The following is a 16,664-nucleotide window of genomic DNA, read 5'->3' on the forward strand; positions in this document are numbered from 1 at the left end:
CTGGTGAATTGGGGCATCTGCAAATTGGGCTGTCACTATAACAATCATGGTTCATGGGGTCACTATGTGGATTTAGTAGATTAATACTAAATAATACTTAGACCTAGGGTTGTGTAAATGTAAAATATGAGTTAATGAACATTATGTTTTAAAGTCTTAGCTTCCTGCTCCCTGACAATTTGAACCCCACCTTTTCATCCATGCACAGCTCTCTTCATTTCCATAATTGTCTTAGACTCTAGAGTCCAGACTCTCTCCAGAATCTTCAATTTCCTGATTCCGTTGTTGTTCTGAAGGTGCAAGCCATCCACTGAATTAACCTTCAACTCTGCTTCTCCAGTCCTTACTTAGACTATAGAATGTTGTTGTCAAAAACAGTGTCATTACAAGTTTATGATTTGCTTCCCAATCCTATTTTAGGTTCTCAGCACTATTCTTTATTTACTTTTTTTCTTTCTCACATGTCTTTGGTGGTCTCTTCCATTCCCCAGAGGGATTCCTTTGAACTTCTTTTTCTCAAACCATTTATTAGGTCTACTTTCCATCTGAGCAAATGTCTTTGCCTGCTGTTTCATGAAAAAGTTGGAGATCCTTAATTGCATCTTTCAACAGATCCATTTGTGGGCTCAGCCTTATCTCTTTTCCTTCTAATCTTGAGGTAACAGTATTCCTCCCACCCCAAAGCGAAGCCTAGATTCTCCACCTTTACCTACAAGTGTGTGTAAGGCTCTCTAAGACTCACCACCTCTGTGTTCTTCACTTCACAGCAAAGCTACTCAAGGGCATGGTTAATGATTTCTTTTTTTCAATTCCCATCTTGTTGGGCTTCTCTATGGGAGTAGACACCATGTACACTTTCCTCTTAAAAAGGTACTTTTCTTTTGGCTTCTGAAAATTTGTTCCCTTCTGGTTTTCCTTCTCAAATATTTCTTTTTAGTCTTCTCTGTGGGCTGTTTTTTTTTTTTGCCCCGTCATTGTTGCTGTGTCATAAATCATGATCTTGGCTTTCTAATTCTTTATGTCTCTTTTATTACATTATATACAGGATCTGTTGTGTGTGTTTTTTTTTTTTTTTTTTTTTGGCTATACTGAGGGCCCTGCCCTTGCTAGGCAAGCATTCTAGCACTTGAGCCACACCAAGCCTTTTTACTTTTGATTATTTTTTCAGGTAAGGTTTCCCTTTATTGTGATCCTCCTGCATAGCTGGAATTGCAGGCACATGCCACCACGCCCAGCTTATTTGCTGAAATGGAGGGGTCTCATTAACTGTTTGCCTATACTAACTTGGAACCACAATCTTCCCAATCTCTACCTCCCAAGTAATTGGGATTACAGGCAGGAGCCATTTTACCCAGCCATTCTGATTGCAGTTTCTTTAGATGCAATTGACCAACAGGGCTTTCCCATCTGGAAGTCCCAAAGAACTTCTAAAATTGAACTTGCTTTCTTCCCACAATTCTGTTTTCCTTCATGCACTATTGATTTAGTAATTGACTCCTAAGGCAAAAACCTAAGAATCACTCTTGATATCATGTTCTCTTTCAACTCTTTCACTTCACACCCTACATGAGTACTGCTGTTGTGACAGAAAAGAATATTATTTTCAAGAGATTAGAAGTCTGTATCTTTTTTTCCTAGGAAGGAGAACAGTGTGTCCAGGTGGCATGATTATTACTTGGGAACTTTTCAGAAATGCAAATTCTTGAGTCCCTCTCCAGATCTGCTGATTGAGATTCTAGTGATGGTGGTGGTGGTGGTGGTGGGGAATATCCGTGTTTGGAGAAGCCCTCAGACAATTTTCATTACAAGAGAAAGTTTGAGAACTTCTGGCTTAGAATAGCATCTACTATATAGTGTGTATTAATAATTATGCATTGAAAATAGCCATGAATATTGTGACTACATTTAGGTGCCACTGGTGACACGAGTCTGGCTGCAACTTATGCTGCAATCCAGTATGGACTATAACCGAACACTTCCCCACACATTACTCTTAATTCTATGTGGGGTTCTGTGGCCAACAAAGTGGTTTAGGAGGATGGAAAGCTCTTCCTAAGTGCTTGGGATGGAAGGGTAATCTTCAATTGTGATTAAGACTAAAGGTAACAGACATCATAAGATCACATTTCTGGGCATATACCTGAAGGAATCTGTTCCAAGATACAATAGAACCACTTGCACACCCATGTTTATTGCAGCATTATTTATAATAGTCAAGCTTTGGAAATAATCCAGATGCTCCACAACTCATGAATGGATTTAGAAAATGTGGTATGCATACACAATGGAGTTTTATTCAGCCATAAAGAAGAATGAAATTATGTTGTTTTCAGGCAAATGGATAGAACTGGAGAACATCATGTTTAGCAAAGTAAACCAGGCTTAAAAAGACAAAGGTCACATATTTTCCCTCATATGTTGAAGCTAGATCTGTAATATGTACATGATCACATATGTGTGTGTGAGAGACAGAGAGCAGGATTGTATCAGTCTGAGGGGACTACAGGATGTGGGAGAGGGAAAAAGAATGCTAGAGAATGAAAAATATTGAAACATTACATCACTGTATGAAGATAATATAACACAATGCACTTATGCACTGCAAGCTGTTGAATAATAGGGAAGCAAGGTGATAGAGAAAGAGTAAGTAATGGAGTTAATCTGATTAAAGTATGATAAATACATGTTTGGAATTACAAGGCGAAATCCTCTTGGACTAACAATACACACTTTTAAAAAACAGGTTCTTTTCAGGGATCGGTACCAGTGGGAAGGGGGAGGGCATAAGGAAAGGGTGAATGAGGGTAAATATAGTGGATGAATTTTGTATTCATATATGAAAATGAAACCTGTTGAAATTGTTCTAAGAAGGGGAGATGAGGGAGAATGATGGAAGGGGTGAATATAATTAAGATATAAGTACATATGTAAATATCACAGTGTATCCCCCTGTACAACTATTATATGCTAATTTAAAAATATGGATTAGTGTCATGAAAGAATTATGTTTCTTTTGACTAATATATCAGCAGAGTCCCAGTCTTTTGATCTTAACAGGGTCAAGAAACAAAATCCACAAATCTATTCCTTTTCATCTAGCTTTCTTTTTTTTTTTTTTTGACTTTGGCAGTGTTCCTTCCCTTTCTATTTCTTTTTTTTTTTCCCATTTATTGTTGTGCTGGGTGGGGGTACATTTTGGCATTTACAAAAGTTACAACGTATCAAATATATCATATTTGAATTCACTCCCTCCACCACTCTCCTTTATTTCCCTGTGCCCCCCTCCCCCTCCAATTTCTGGATGGTTTCATCAGGTATCATTTTTGCATATACATATATGTATACACATTTTCTGCACTGTGTTCACCCTCCTACCCCCTTTCCCTGCCACCTTCCTACTCCCACTGGTAGCATCCCCCTCCAAGGCAGGACCTGTTCTGTCCTGTTCTCTGTTCATTCAGCTTTCTTACAAAAGGATGGCCTTATTTCTAAAAGGTTAGGCCTGGATGACATAGTAAATATAGTTGGGTAGAAAGGCCCTATTTGCAGTGAAAAATAACCTCTTACCACTACCCTTACAGAAAGTTTCCTTCCTGTTTCTGAGAGATAGGGTTGTGGAAATTTGAGGTTTGGGAGGGGGAAGCGCTTTTCTAGTGCTAGTGATGAAGCATGAGAACATTAACCAGAAAATTCTATTAGCATTCTACAAGAATAACAGGTTCAAGAGCCCATGAAATGCTGAAAACTGATGGGATGTCTCAGAGCTCCAACTTCCTCCTATAGAGGTTGAGGTTATCAGGATCCCCACATTGATTCATTTCAGTCTTTGTTCCTAATGCTTAACCATTATTGAGTAGGTCTTTGGGCAAGAAAAGTGGTAGAGATCTGAGCAGGTCACCCTCCTCAAGTTTGTAATGTTAGTGAGAGGGGATAGTCAAGTAAGCTTTAACAGGAATTGTTGATTACATCCACCTAGGATCCATGTTGGCTGGGGTTTCTCAGCAAACTTTGCATTACAAACTCATTCTGCTAGAAACTGAGCCTTCTCAAAGCTGATAAACATTGGTCAGGGGAGGGAGAAAGAAATAAGTATGGATATTTCCTGCCTCCTCCCCTGTAAAAAAAACACATCCCACCCACTCTACAACAGGAACTGATGTGGAAGAAAACTATAACAATTGCAGAAAAGCTCACACACAGATTTATAGGCTTTCTGGGAGTCAGCTGCTAGTATTCTTGGCTAGGCTGTTGGACAGCTGAGGAGACATGTGAATTCCAATATCCCACAAAGACAGAACTTGCTCAACCTGTTCTCACTGGCATGGCCCAGAACTTCAGCAGTGGGACTGTGATAATCAAAGTCCTCCAGGCTTAGTACCACTAGGGAAAGTGGGATTGTAGGGGTAGATCAGAGTCTTTCCTGGATATCTTCAGAGGAGGTCCATGCTAGGCTATCTTTCAAGTTAAATTTCTCCCAGGACTACTGGTGGAAAGGTGGGGAGAAGGAAGTAAACTTTGTTGGCCATAAGAGATCATCATTTTCAAATTGTTCATGGAAAGCATATGCATCCTGACAGTTAACTTCTCTAGGCTAAAATTAGGTGACTGTTGAGCCAGAATTTCTTGAAATAAGAATAATTGGTGGTCAATGTTGGAGTCATTGAGTTAGTAATAGTTAAAAACAAGCAAAGAGTGTCACTGTAAATTGGAAACAAGTGAGACCAGTTTAAAATTGGAGGTCCATCCTATAGAAGAATGAAAATGAAAGACCTACCATGTCTTCTTCTTCATGATCAGTCTTTTAATGCCTACAGAAAATCCAAGGAACACACTGTGATATCCTATCTCTTTGCCAGGGTTTGTACCTCCAAGATCCCTCAAAATAAGCTCCAAGAGCTTTGATTTTTAGGGGCTTTCTGACGCAAGAGTAGAAATGAATAGAGAATGAAACTTTAAGCCAAGAATAGTGTTTTCTCTCATTAGTACTAAAATGTGGAATGTGTTCAGGGTGAGAACATAAATAGAATTGAATGATTCCTGCTATTTGAAAAAAGATCTAGAAATATTCCATTGTGTAAAGGACCTTAGAATGAATAAAATGTAAGAGTTGCCAAATAGTGATATGTCCTCTGAATCTATGTAATCATTTGTATTCCTTACCACAGTGGTAAGAGCAATCCTATGATTCTTTACTCACAAAGTCTTCAGATATGAAGGCCAAAAAACATGCACATTATGTTAGACCTCTTAAAATCGAACCCCTAAAAATCTCTGCAGTCTCAACTCTCATCCTGGTGTAGTTTTCCAGTGTTCTAGCCATGATGAGCACTCACTGCAAAGGCTTGCAAGGTAAAATCTTCTGTCTGATTAATTCCTCATCTTTAAAGAACCATTCAGGGTTGCAAAGCCTCTTCTTCCTCAGATAAAACAGTTACTATTTATTCCTCTATAACAGAATTCATAACACTTTGAGATACAAGAACCACACCATTCTACTCTGTATCCTCACAACCTAGCACAGTCCCAGGTATTCAGGAAGTGCATAATAAATACTGAATTCATGAGTGAATGAATGAATAGATAAGAAGCTGGAAGGCAAGTATTTGTAATGCCTTACCCAAAAACATTTTGTAGAACCAAGACCAGGAATGATAAATATAGAAAGTTTAGCCCCTTCTCTCCTTACAACCCCATCACAAATTCTATCTTAGATGAATCCTTCTTTTCTTTGTTTTGCATCGAATATCTATAGCTATATATAAAGTGAACGCCTGGTGAGTGGGTGGATGGTAGTGTTCACTCTTATTTAGTGGAATGTGAATATGTCAGAATCACAGCAAATAGAAAAAAGAGGTTTATGCAAAGCTGTCAGTTCTCTGCTTTTTAAATCTGAGATGGTGTTGAAATAGTTTAAACTTAATTTTCATATCCATTTTATCACATCAAATAAGATCATTAGCAAACAGTGTTTAATGGTAGCTATTTCCTGACTGACAATAGCCATCCGGTGGTGCCCACTTCCCCATATGCTGGGGATTGATAGAATTCTGATAGTCTGGAAAACAGTGGGAGGAAGGAAGTAATTAAAACTGAAAGGGATGCTAGGGGCAGGGGATAGGCACCAATTTTATCTCACACAAGAATATTCTTATACCTATTCTTTTGAAAGTTATGGGTGGGGACAGAAATACTATTTTAAGTCTATTTTATGTCTTCAGGTTGGCATGCAATCTTGCCCATAGGATGAGTGTCAGGAAACCCTGAGAGTGGGCATTGGTGTTTAAAATAAGCTTAGGCTGTAGATCAAGAAAACAGGAAGACATTAGTCTTGAATACCATGGCTGTAGAGGAAACTGGAAAGGCAAACAGTGATAAATTTATAAATTCAGTGTCCCAAAGCTTACAGCAGGTTACACAGCTCCCACAAACCCAAGCAACACTTCACTGACTCCAGCAAATCTCTGTACTTTGTCAGGCAGGGCAGGGGCTGAGTGAGAGGGGCGAGGGAGGCCTGGCCTTCAGAATCTCTTAAGTGCTGCAGAATCTTCTCAGGCAGCAGAGTCACCCAGAAAGACAGAGGAAAAGGTATTTAGCAACTATTTATGAACGCTTAAAATCCAAAGTGAGGAGACTGTGATTGCATTTTTAATTTTTGTGTCTGGCCAGTTAGAGAGTAACAAGTTGCTCATCAAATTCTTTCCTGTTCTTTCTGAGTTAAATTACATTTCCCACCCTGCAATTAGGTGGGGTCATCTGATGAGTTGTAACCAATGAGTATGAGCAAAACTGATCAATGTCATTTTCCAAGCCTTGCTGGGGATCCGCTAGTGTCTCTTAATCCACGGACTGAGCAGAGAGATATCTGAGCCTCTGCAGCAGGAAGGTGCCTTAAGACACATAGGGTCTGGGTCCTTATATGAGCTACTCGTAATGTGACCTCTACACCCCTCTCTTCCAGTCGTTTAGGCTTTATATTTTTCTATAAAGGCACAGAGACTGGGGAGTTTATCCATTATAACAGAGATACAGCTCCTGCTTCCAACCCTTTCACAACAATGACTCAGGTGATCTCATTTTCCATGCTCTTTCATGTTCTCTGTCACTTTCAGGAGTGACATCCTCCCTCCCATTTGAAGCATGCAAGCAAACTGTTCATTCAGAATGTCAAAAACTTACCTGTGTCTAGAATAGTAATGACATCTAAATGGCTAAGGAATCAGCAGTGATTTTTTGGAGAAAAGGTAAAAGGATGGAGGAACATGACGAGCAATGTATTTAGTCAGTATGGTATTCTTTTTTCCAATGATACACACTGTAATTTCAATTAAATTGCAAGATCCAAAGGCATTCAGGCTTCCCCATGATTCCTGAAAGCTATCAGATTTAACTAGAATAATGGAGAGTTTAAACAGCTTTGGACTATCAATTTAAAGCTGGGATGTTGAGATAAGGTATTAAACAAATGCACAGACCATTATGAATCTCCGTATCTGGAGTATAATCATGGTAAGTTCTAAGTTGGCTATAACCTGGAGAACACATAAACCTGAGATGCTGGTGAGTGAATTTCCTCAAGATTCTACTGCATATTTGAATCCTAATCTAGCTACACATCCCCCTTACTTACCCAGGTGACAATGAGAACATAATACTCCAATCCAGAGCAAGGGCCACCTCTAAAAGTCTAATAGGAATTGTCACTATGAATGCCCCCCTATATAATAAATATATTCTAACAAAAAAATTATAAAATAAATAGAAAGACAAACACACACACAAAATAAAATGCAAATAAATTGTCTTTAAAAAAAGAAGACTAATGGTCTCCCAGGTACATTCTGCCTCTCACTTGCTGTCAGTCTAACTTTTCTACTGCCTTTACCCAAAGATAAAAGGGAAGTTATTTTTTCAACAAAGATGATTTCTTAGCTCACTGCATTTCCTTATACTTCTACTGTCCTTGTGGCAACTCTGGCTAAGTAGTAGCTATAAAAATAAAAATCCATTTAGGGGAAGAACAACCTAGGAATACAGAGTGGAGGAAATAGGTGTACTTGCCCATGCAGTTGCAGAATCCAGAATGCTGGGCCTCAAGAACTCAGTCAGTTGAGAGTTCCTCACTGGATGATTTGGAGAGACAGAAAGGAGCGCTATTAAATCATCTTTATCTGAAATAGCTGGTGAACTGTTAGGGACAGAAAAACAAACTTCAGTTGCCTCCTCTCTGTCAGATATTCAAGGAGGTTCCCTGAGTGTTCTGAGTGACGCAACCTCTAGGACACCATAGCCATAGTAGTCAATTGCTAAGTCATGCCTTGCCCTATACCTCTTCTTTCCTTTGATGTGTTTCATTTAACATTGTTTTTTGATTAGAATTCTTCCCTCCCTCATACACACACTCTTGTCTATTGTAGATTTTCATACTAGCTACTTCCTTTTCATCTCAGAGAAACTCCAAACAATGGTTCTACCACAAGAAGGGGGACACAGCTCTCTGACTGACAGGTTGGAGAAACATTTCCAAGAAAACTAGTACACATCCTAAATTATATTATTGCTCACAAGCACATTCTCCTCACCATAAAAACCTCTGACTATTGATATTGAACTTGATTCTGTGATGCGCCTGAGCTAATAGAATGTGGGCATACATGATATATCCTACTACCTTCAGAAACTTTGGGAAGCATTTTAAGATTCTTTCAGTTTTTTTGCTGCTGCTTCCTGCTAAGAAAGCGGTACAACCCACACAGAGATTTTGCTGTTATTCTAGACCAAGGGGGAAAGAAGACGCATGGAGCAGAGCCAAATGGAATGAAGCAGAGACAAAGCATCTGCAGCAGCTATCACTGTATAATGTGGTCTGTTGCCACTGAAACTGTGTTTGTCTGTGGATGCAGCAAAGGTGAGTAACATACTCGGTCAGGAGCACTAGGAATAGGTTTTGTGAATGAGAGGTGAAGTTTATTGGGTCAAGTAGTCAGGTTTTTTAGTTGTCTGTTACAGCTGTATTTATTCTGATATAATAATCCCATGCCTCCTTTTCAAAGCCCAGGATACTCATTAGTCCCTGAAACAGAAGGACTATGGTGATGTAGCAGGGAAATACCCTGCATCCTGGAAGGATGCTCTTTGGAGAAATCTCAAGCCAGTTCCTTCATTCTTATCAGGATGTAGGGTATACATGCTTGTATATTTCTCATATGTATACACATTTATAATACATTATGTATATCTGTATGTATTTCTTCTTTTAAATGGTTCCAGAACTACAATACACTCATAACACACATAAAAACTATCACAGTAAATTTCTTATCAATAAAAGATTATTGAATTATTGGTGAATTGAAATTTGGAAAAAGGATTTTATATTATCTGCTATAACATTTTTCAATCCTTTTATGCTTCTAATAGAATGGAGAAAAATTAACATTGACTTCAGGTCTCTAAATCAGCAGCCTAAATCTAGTCAATGCCTCCCAGAATGGATGTGCTGCTTGTAGTAAAATTGTACAAAGTCATCTCATCTATCCAGGGCTTTTTTAAAAATCATTTTTAGTCAATATTTGTGACTTACAGTCTTAGACATACTTTTATGCACGGAACCATAAGCATTGATTCTTGGACACTTCGTTCAACATTTTTGTTTATAACTAAATAACTACTCTTTATAAGGAAGAACTAGGCCTTTAGAATTTAAACATATATGTGAGAAAATCATACTTAAAAAGTATACCATGCAATTAAAAATTGGAGAAATCATAGAGAGAGACAACTAAGTCTAAGGATTTGGGTATGTGTAACAGCAATATTAATATTCCAACACAACTTGAGAGCCTCATAGACTTTTATTTTAATTCTTTATTTTAAATCAAGGTTTCTTAGTCCTTGATTTTTATATTACTAGAAGAATTTTACCTTTATTTTCCTTTTTCTTGACACCAAACTTCAGTTTTTCCCACAAGTCTTTTGGTGCTAAAAAAGCTCTGGGTTTGGTTTCATGCCTGTTGAATTTTATTCCAGGCATCTTAATGTCCTGCTCTGGTTTTCTGTTTGGCTCTAGTTCAGACTGGGGTAGGACATTTGTGTTTCCCCAAAGACCCTATATGGCTCCCATGTGAAATATGGTTGAGCACCCATGCTTTGGGTTTTCAATCACTCTGCCAGTTCTGAACTGATGTGTTTTATGCAAATCTGTCAATGCATCCTAATTTCTTATGTTTGCCCGGTTAGTTTCCCTCTATCCTTTTTCTCCTACTTTGCTTTTTGACTGTTTGGAGAATAGAGGAGTCTTGCTAGTAAGTGTGTTATTCTGATTAAGAGTTAATACCATAATTTCAAAAATAGAACTAGAATTAGGTGCTTTGAGTCTCTATCAGCAGGACTTGCACAGACTCACCAAGATGGACAATCCCAGGCAGGATTGTCCATAATAGACCCAGTGGAGAAGAAGAAGAGAAAGAAAAGAGAGAGAAATTGTAGCTTTCTACCTCTCCTGGTAGAATATCACACAAAGTTAGTGGAGAAAGCCCTGGAAGTTGCCGTGGCAGCCAGAGGCTTCCCCTAGCCCAGAAACTATGCCCTGCCCTGTCTAGTGATAGGAGAAAGAACACCTTTTTCAGTGAGTCTCAGCAGATGTTATGGTGGCTTTATCACTAGCAATGTACCACAGCCAAAGTTGTAAAGATGAACCTCATTTTTGTAGAAGCAGCACATTCCTGCCAAATGTGCCTAGGTCTCCAGTGACCCAAATTTTTAAGCACGAAAAAAGCACCACTCTCTTAAATATATATATCCTTATAACTCAACCACACTTAATTTCAAACATTTTTACAAGTAAACTAAAACAACCGAATTAAATTATCTACTAGATAATTTAGAGGAAAATTCAAAACCAGAGAAAGTATCATCACATGATGATATTTATTTGGGCATCAGATACTACTCAAAGCATTAATTAGAGGACCTCTTCCATCTTAAGTTTCTGGTGGAGTGCTTCATGGGCTGAATGTTTCTAGGATTTCTACTTCCATGCTGCTGTTACCTGAGACTTGAGGACCACTGCTTGATCAACTGAACAACTGATTTGGTTAGTTAATTAATAAAACATTTATTGAGTGCCTATTGCATGCTAACTACTATGAAAAGTGGTAGAGATAATAGAAACAAATATTAAGGAAAAAGCTTCCATCTCAGAGAGTTTTCGATGTAGACAGGAAAGCATGCAGTAGCAATTTCAGAACATGGTAAGTGTTGTAGCCATCATAGAAGTGTAGGTATGTAGAGAGGAGTGAATGTCCATATCTGTAGAGGGGAGAAGAGATTAGAGTAAGGGAAAAAGGTATACTTCAGCTTGGTTTGAAAGATCTAGTAAGAATTAGTCAGTTGCAAAATGTTAGGGAGCTTGTGTCAAGCAGCAGAAAGTATACAAGCTTAAAAGTATAAGGCTGTATGGTCCAAACAATGCACATGATCCAGAATACGTGTGAGGAGGAGGGTACCAGTAAAAAGATATCAGAAAGAGATTCAGGAATCAAAGAAAAGGGGCCTTCATCACCATGTGGAAGAACAGAGGTATTCTGCACGAGGAAGTTTTAAAACTAGACTGCTTTCTTCAGGTGGGGTGTGTGTGTGTGTCTGTGTGTATGTGTATGTTTGGAAACTTGTGACTGGTAGTAGTCAAGGGGCTCTGATGTAATTGTAGACAGTACAGCCAATTAGGAAGTAATACATGATGCTATCATGATATACATCATTGCTATATGTTAGAGATTAGAGAAGATATTTTTGAAAATTGACGTGACGATTGTATAAATATGAGAATGGAAAAAGAAGGGGTTTTATGTTCTGGCCAGGGTACTTGCATGAAGAAGTTCTGATAGAATATCACACACAGCTAGTGGAGACACTGAGCATTGTCATTGGAGACAATGAGTTAATTTTGAACAAGGTGAATTGGAAGTGCTTGTTTAACATCTAGAAAATGTGTCACTGATACCTTTTTCTTTTCTTTTTTGTGTGTGTTATGGTGCTATGCAAATGCACTACCACTGAGCTATTTGTCTAGCTTTCTAATTGCTAGCTCTATGTATGAGTCAATCCTCAAAGAGTGATACAGATTGAAGTCATAAATTTGTGGCTAGAGATGAACTAGTAGACCAGATCTTCCAGAGAATATATTAAATGATCAGTACAAAATTTTATTCTGGTATTCCTCAAATTTAGTGGATATACAAGTCATCTGAGAATTTTGCTAAAATTTAAGTTTTGACTCAATTGCTTTGCAGCAGGTTGTGTTAGTCATCATTTCTAGCAAGATTCCAGGTAATGCCGATTCTATAGATATGCAGGTGACACTTTGAGTAGCAAGTATTTAGAAAATATTAGGGTTCGTGGGTAGATATATGAAGAGAAAGTCACAAAAAATGCTGAGTTGAAGAAGTGAGAGATATAAGGAGAGAGTGGGAGAAAAAGGGAGGAAGGAAAGTATTGTCTAGAAATCAAAGAGAAGAGAGTTTCATAAAGAAGAAAATGTTCAATGAAGTCAAAGGCTGCTGACAAGGAAGGTAAGAATGGACTGGTAAATGTCAACTGAAACTGGCAATCTGAAAGTAATTTTGAACTTTGACAAGACAGTTTTTTTTGCCATGAAGAGGAAAGAAACAATTACAGTGGGGAGCTAAGTAAATGATAGGTGAGGAAATGGAACTAGTATAGATTACTGTTTGTAAACAAAACCAAACAAAAGTTGGCCGCGAGGAGAAAGAGACATGGTGAAAGATAAAAGACTAAGAAAGACAAAAGACTGAAAACACATCATAGTTTTTAAATAAAAAAGATATGAAATTTGTAGCAGGCAGAGTAGCTCCCAAAGGGATTTAGAAGGTGTAATTAAATTAAGGGTTTCAAGATGGAGAGATTATCCAGGATTATCCAGGTGTACCATATGTAATCTCAAGGGTCCTTACCCTCACTCACTGCTGATGTCCTACCTTGCCAAGTGCACTCCTGCCAATGCTCTGCAGAAGTGTTTTGATTACCCACAGCTCTTTGCCAGATGATGCTGGTGTCTGAGGCCCTGGTTCCTCATCCCACTCGGGCTTGGGCCAAAGATATAAAATTTGGTATCAATGCCAGAGCCTTAATGCTTCAGGTTTTGACAGCTGATATGATAGTTGCTACAATGGGGCCAAAGGGAAGAATGGTAAATTGGGGATGTCCCAAAATAATAAAAAGTGGTGTGACTTTTGCAAAGTTAAGTGATTTAAAGAATAAATACAAAAATATTGGAGCTAAACTCGTTCAAGATTTGCCAACAACACAAATGAGGAGATTGGGGATGGCACCACCACTGCTATACTGGCACGTTCTATTGCCAAGGAAAGCTTTGAGAAGATTAGTAAAAGTGATAATCTAGTGGAATCAGGAGAGGTGTGATGCTAGCTGCTGATGCTGTAATTGCTGAACTTAAGAAACAGTCTGAACCTGTGACAACCCCTGAAGAAATTGCTCAGGTTGCTAGGTTTCTGCAAATGGAGACAAAGAAATTGGCAACATCATTTATTTTCTTAATTTTTAGTTTATTTTTGAATCAGCATGCATTAAGAATATGAGAGAATTTCATTGTCATGATTCCATATGTGTCTACACTATACCTTGAACAAATTCACTCCCTACATTATAGTTCTCTTTTCCCCTTGCCCTACTTCCTTTTTCAGACAGTGTCTGGTGGGTTTTATTATACTGTCTTCATATGTATATATGTAGTATACTTTGATTCTGCAACACTAATGCAATGAAAAAGGTTGGAAAAAAAGGGTGTTGAAAAAAATACTGAATGATTAATTAGAAATTACTGAAGGCATGAAGTTTGATCAAGGATTTATTTCTCTGTACTTTATTAATACATCAAAAGGTTAAAAAAAAAGAATCAGAATTCCACAATACCTATGTTCTATTAAATGAAAAGAAAATTTCTAGTGTCCCATCCACTGAACCTGCTCTTGATATTGTCAATGCTCATGGTAAGCCCTTGGTCATAATAGCTGAAGGTGTTGATGGAAAAACTCTACGTTTTTAAATAGGCTCAAAGTTGGCATTCAGGTTGCAGTAGTCATCACTTTAGGTTTTGGGGACAATACGAAGAACTAAATAAGGCCACTGCTACTAGTGGTACAGTGTATTGACAAGAAGGGTTGACCCTGAATCTTCAAGACTGTCAGCCTCATCATGACATAGAAAAAGTTTGAAAGATCATTGTGACCAAAAATGATGCCATGCTTTTGAAAGGAAAAGGTAATTAAGTTCAAATTGAAAAAACATATTCAATAAATCACTGAGTAATTAGATATCACAATAAGTATGAAAAGGATAATACTGAATAGATAACTGATAAAATTTCAGATTAGTAGCTGTGCTAGTTAGTAGGACAAGTAATGTCAAAGTGAACAGAAAGAAAGAAACCAGCACCAGTGGCTTATGCCTGTAATCCTAGCTATGTAAGAAGCTGAGGTCAGAAGGATCATGGTTCAAGGCTAGCCTAAGCAAATAGTTTGTGAGACCCACCCCATCTCCAAAATAACCAAAGCAAAATGGACAGGAGGTATTACTCAAGAGGCAGAGTGCCTGCTTTGCAAGCATGAAGCTCCTAGTTCAAATCCCAGTCCAACTAAAAAGAAAAAGAGAGTTAAGGACACCAGACACTCCAAATGCTACGAGTTAAGAAGGCATTGTTCTAAGAGGGGGTTGTACTCTGCCTCAGTACATTCCAGTCTTGGACTCAACCTCTGGGAATGAAGATTAAAAAACTGATATAGAAATTATTCAAAGGAATGCTCAAAATTCCTGCAGTGATCATTGCCAAAAGTGCAGGTGTTGGAAGGTCTTTGACAGTTGAGAAAACCCCGTAAAGTTCCTCAGAAGTTGGTTATGCTTGGACATTTGTGAATATGGTGAAGAAAGGAATCATTGATCCAACAAAGGCTGAAAGAACTGCTTTATTGGATGCTGCTGGTTGGCCTCTCCCTACAAACAGAAGTTGTAGTTGCAGAAGGTCCTAAAGAAGAGTAGGACCCTGGAATGGATGCAGTAGGTGGAATGGAGGTGGCTTGTTCTAATTCCTAAAACAGTGCTTTACTATTAATAATGAGCTGTGGCAGGAAGCCCAAGACAGGGTACTCACCAATAACTTCAGAGAAGTCAGTTGAAGAAAATGACTGGAGAAAAGGCTGAGAAAAAAACACTGTAATAGTCAGTTGCTCGTTTCACACAGTACTGTTCATACAGTACAAGAGCCACATACCAATATACTGCTTTCAACTCAAATCACCGAGGCATTTGGACCATTATTCAACAGAAAATCAGGATTTCAGTGCTTGCCATCATTAGATGAGAAGTTTCAGAAGCTGCCTTTTTGTGGAGAGTAAGAATAATTGTGTGTATAAAGTAGAGAAATATCCAATTATGTGACAACTTTTGTGTAATAAGAATTTGTTTAAAAAAGTTTTTTTAAGGAGGCAGGAGGCTTGGAGCAGAGAAGGAGATGTAACTACAGAGGTTAGTGTGATGCTATTGCTATATTTGAAGAAGAAAGAGTGCTGAGAGCTGAAGAATATGGGCAGCCCCTAAGAACTGGAAAAGGCAAGGAAGGGATTCTTGTCTTAGAGCCTCCGGAAGGAACACAGCACGGCAGATACCTTGGTTTTAGTCCATTGAGACTTTTGATATCCTTCCAGAGCTGTAAGGTAATAATTCTGTGTTGTTTTTAGTCAGTAAATTTGTGGTAATTTGTGGCACATTGAGAACAAGGATCTTTCATTATGGTAAGGAAAAGAACTTCAGGGGAAGAAGAAACATCTTTTTACCCACTGTGTTCCTGGCTCACATCCCTACAACAAAGACAGATTCACAAGAGAAAAGCATAACAAATGTATTTAACTAAAGCTTCATGAGACATGAGAGCTTTCAGAAATGATGACCCAAGGATCCAGAGGAAACCATATTTTAACGGATCTGGGGCAGAAGTGTGACTGGAAGACAACAGGTTACGATCTAGCGGTAATAAAATGGTAGTAGAGGAGCAAAGAATTTTCTCCAAGACCTTACATCAGGTGTGAGACTATGAACAGAATTTACTCTGCACTATGTGTTCACATACACTTGTCTGGGATATGGGAGTCAAAATTTCACTTTTGTGAAGATAAAATGATATATCATGTAGAATGTGTCAGAAGCACAAGAAGAGTGTGATGTTGGTTCTTTCACCCATTTTAATTGCTTTCATTAAGAATGATCTGAGTTGGGTGTAGCAGAGGCTTCATTGTTACTAAAGGCAGAAACAGGTGCCCCCAAATAATCACACTAAGCTAGGCCTCTGTTTGGTGGGGACAAATTGGGGCTAGGAGGACCTTGACCTTGGGATTTCTCAGATTGTTTCTCCTATGAGCAGTTCCTAGACTGAAATCAAAATTGAAAGATCATCTGGCCTTCTAGCCCCTCTCTTTCTACCTCTTCTCAAAGTTCTCCGCCTAAATGCTCTTTCCAGTTCATATTCATTAAGGAATAGTCTTCTCGCAGCTCCCCCAGAGCCTGTCTCACCTCTGCAGGAGAATCTGGTTCCAGGATGCTGGAGACTGTGCACTTGTTTCCATGGAGACTCTATT

At 38.5% G+C, this 16,664-nt stretch overlaps 1 pseudogene; it reads left to right on the plus strand.

Annotated features, from left to right (window-relative positions):
* Positions 1-11,466: 11,466 nt before the first annotated feature.
* LOC109698931 (60 kDa heat shock protein, mitochondrial-like) lies at positions 11,467-15,126 on the plus strand (annotated as a pseudogene).
* Positions 15,127-16,664: the final 1,538 nt, after the last annotated feature.

The sequence above is a fragment of the Castor canadensis genome, chromosome 5 (assembly GCF_047511655.1).
Source record: "Castor canadensis chromosome 5, mCasCan1.hap1v2, whole genome shotgun sequence".
Lineage (NCBI taxonomy): Eukaryota > Metazoa > Chordata > Mammalia > Rodentia > Castoridae > Castor > Castor canadensis.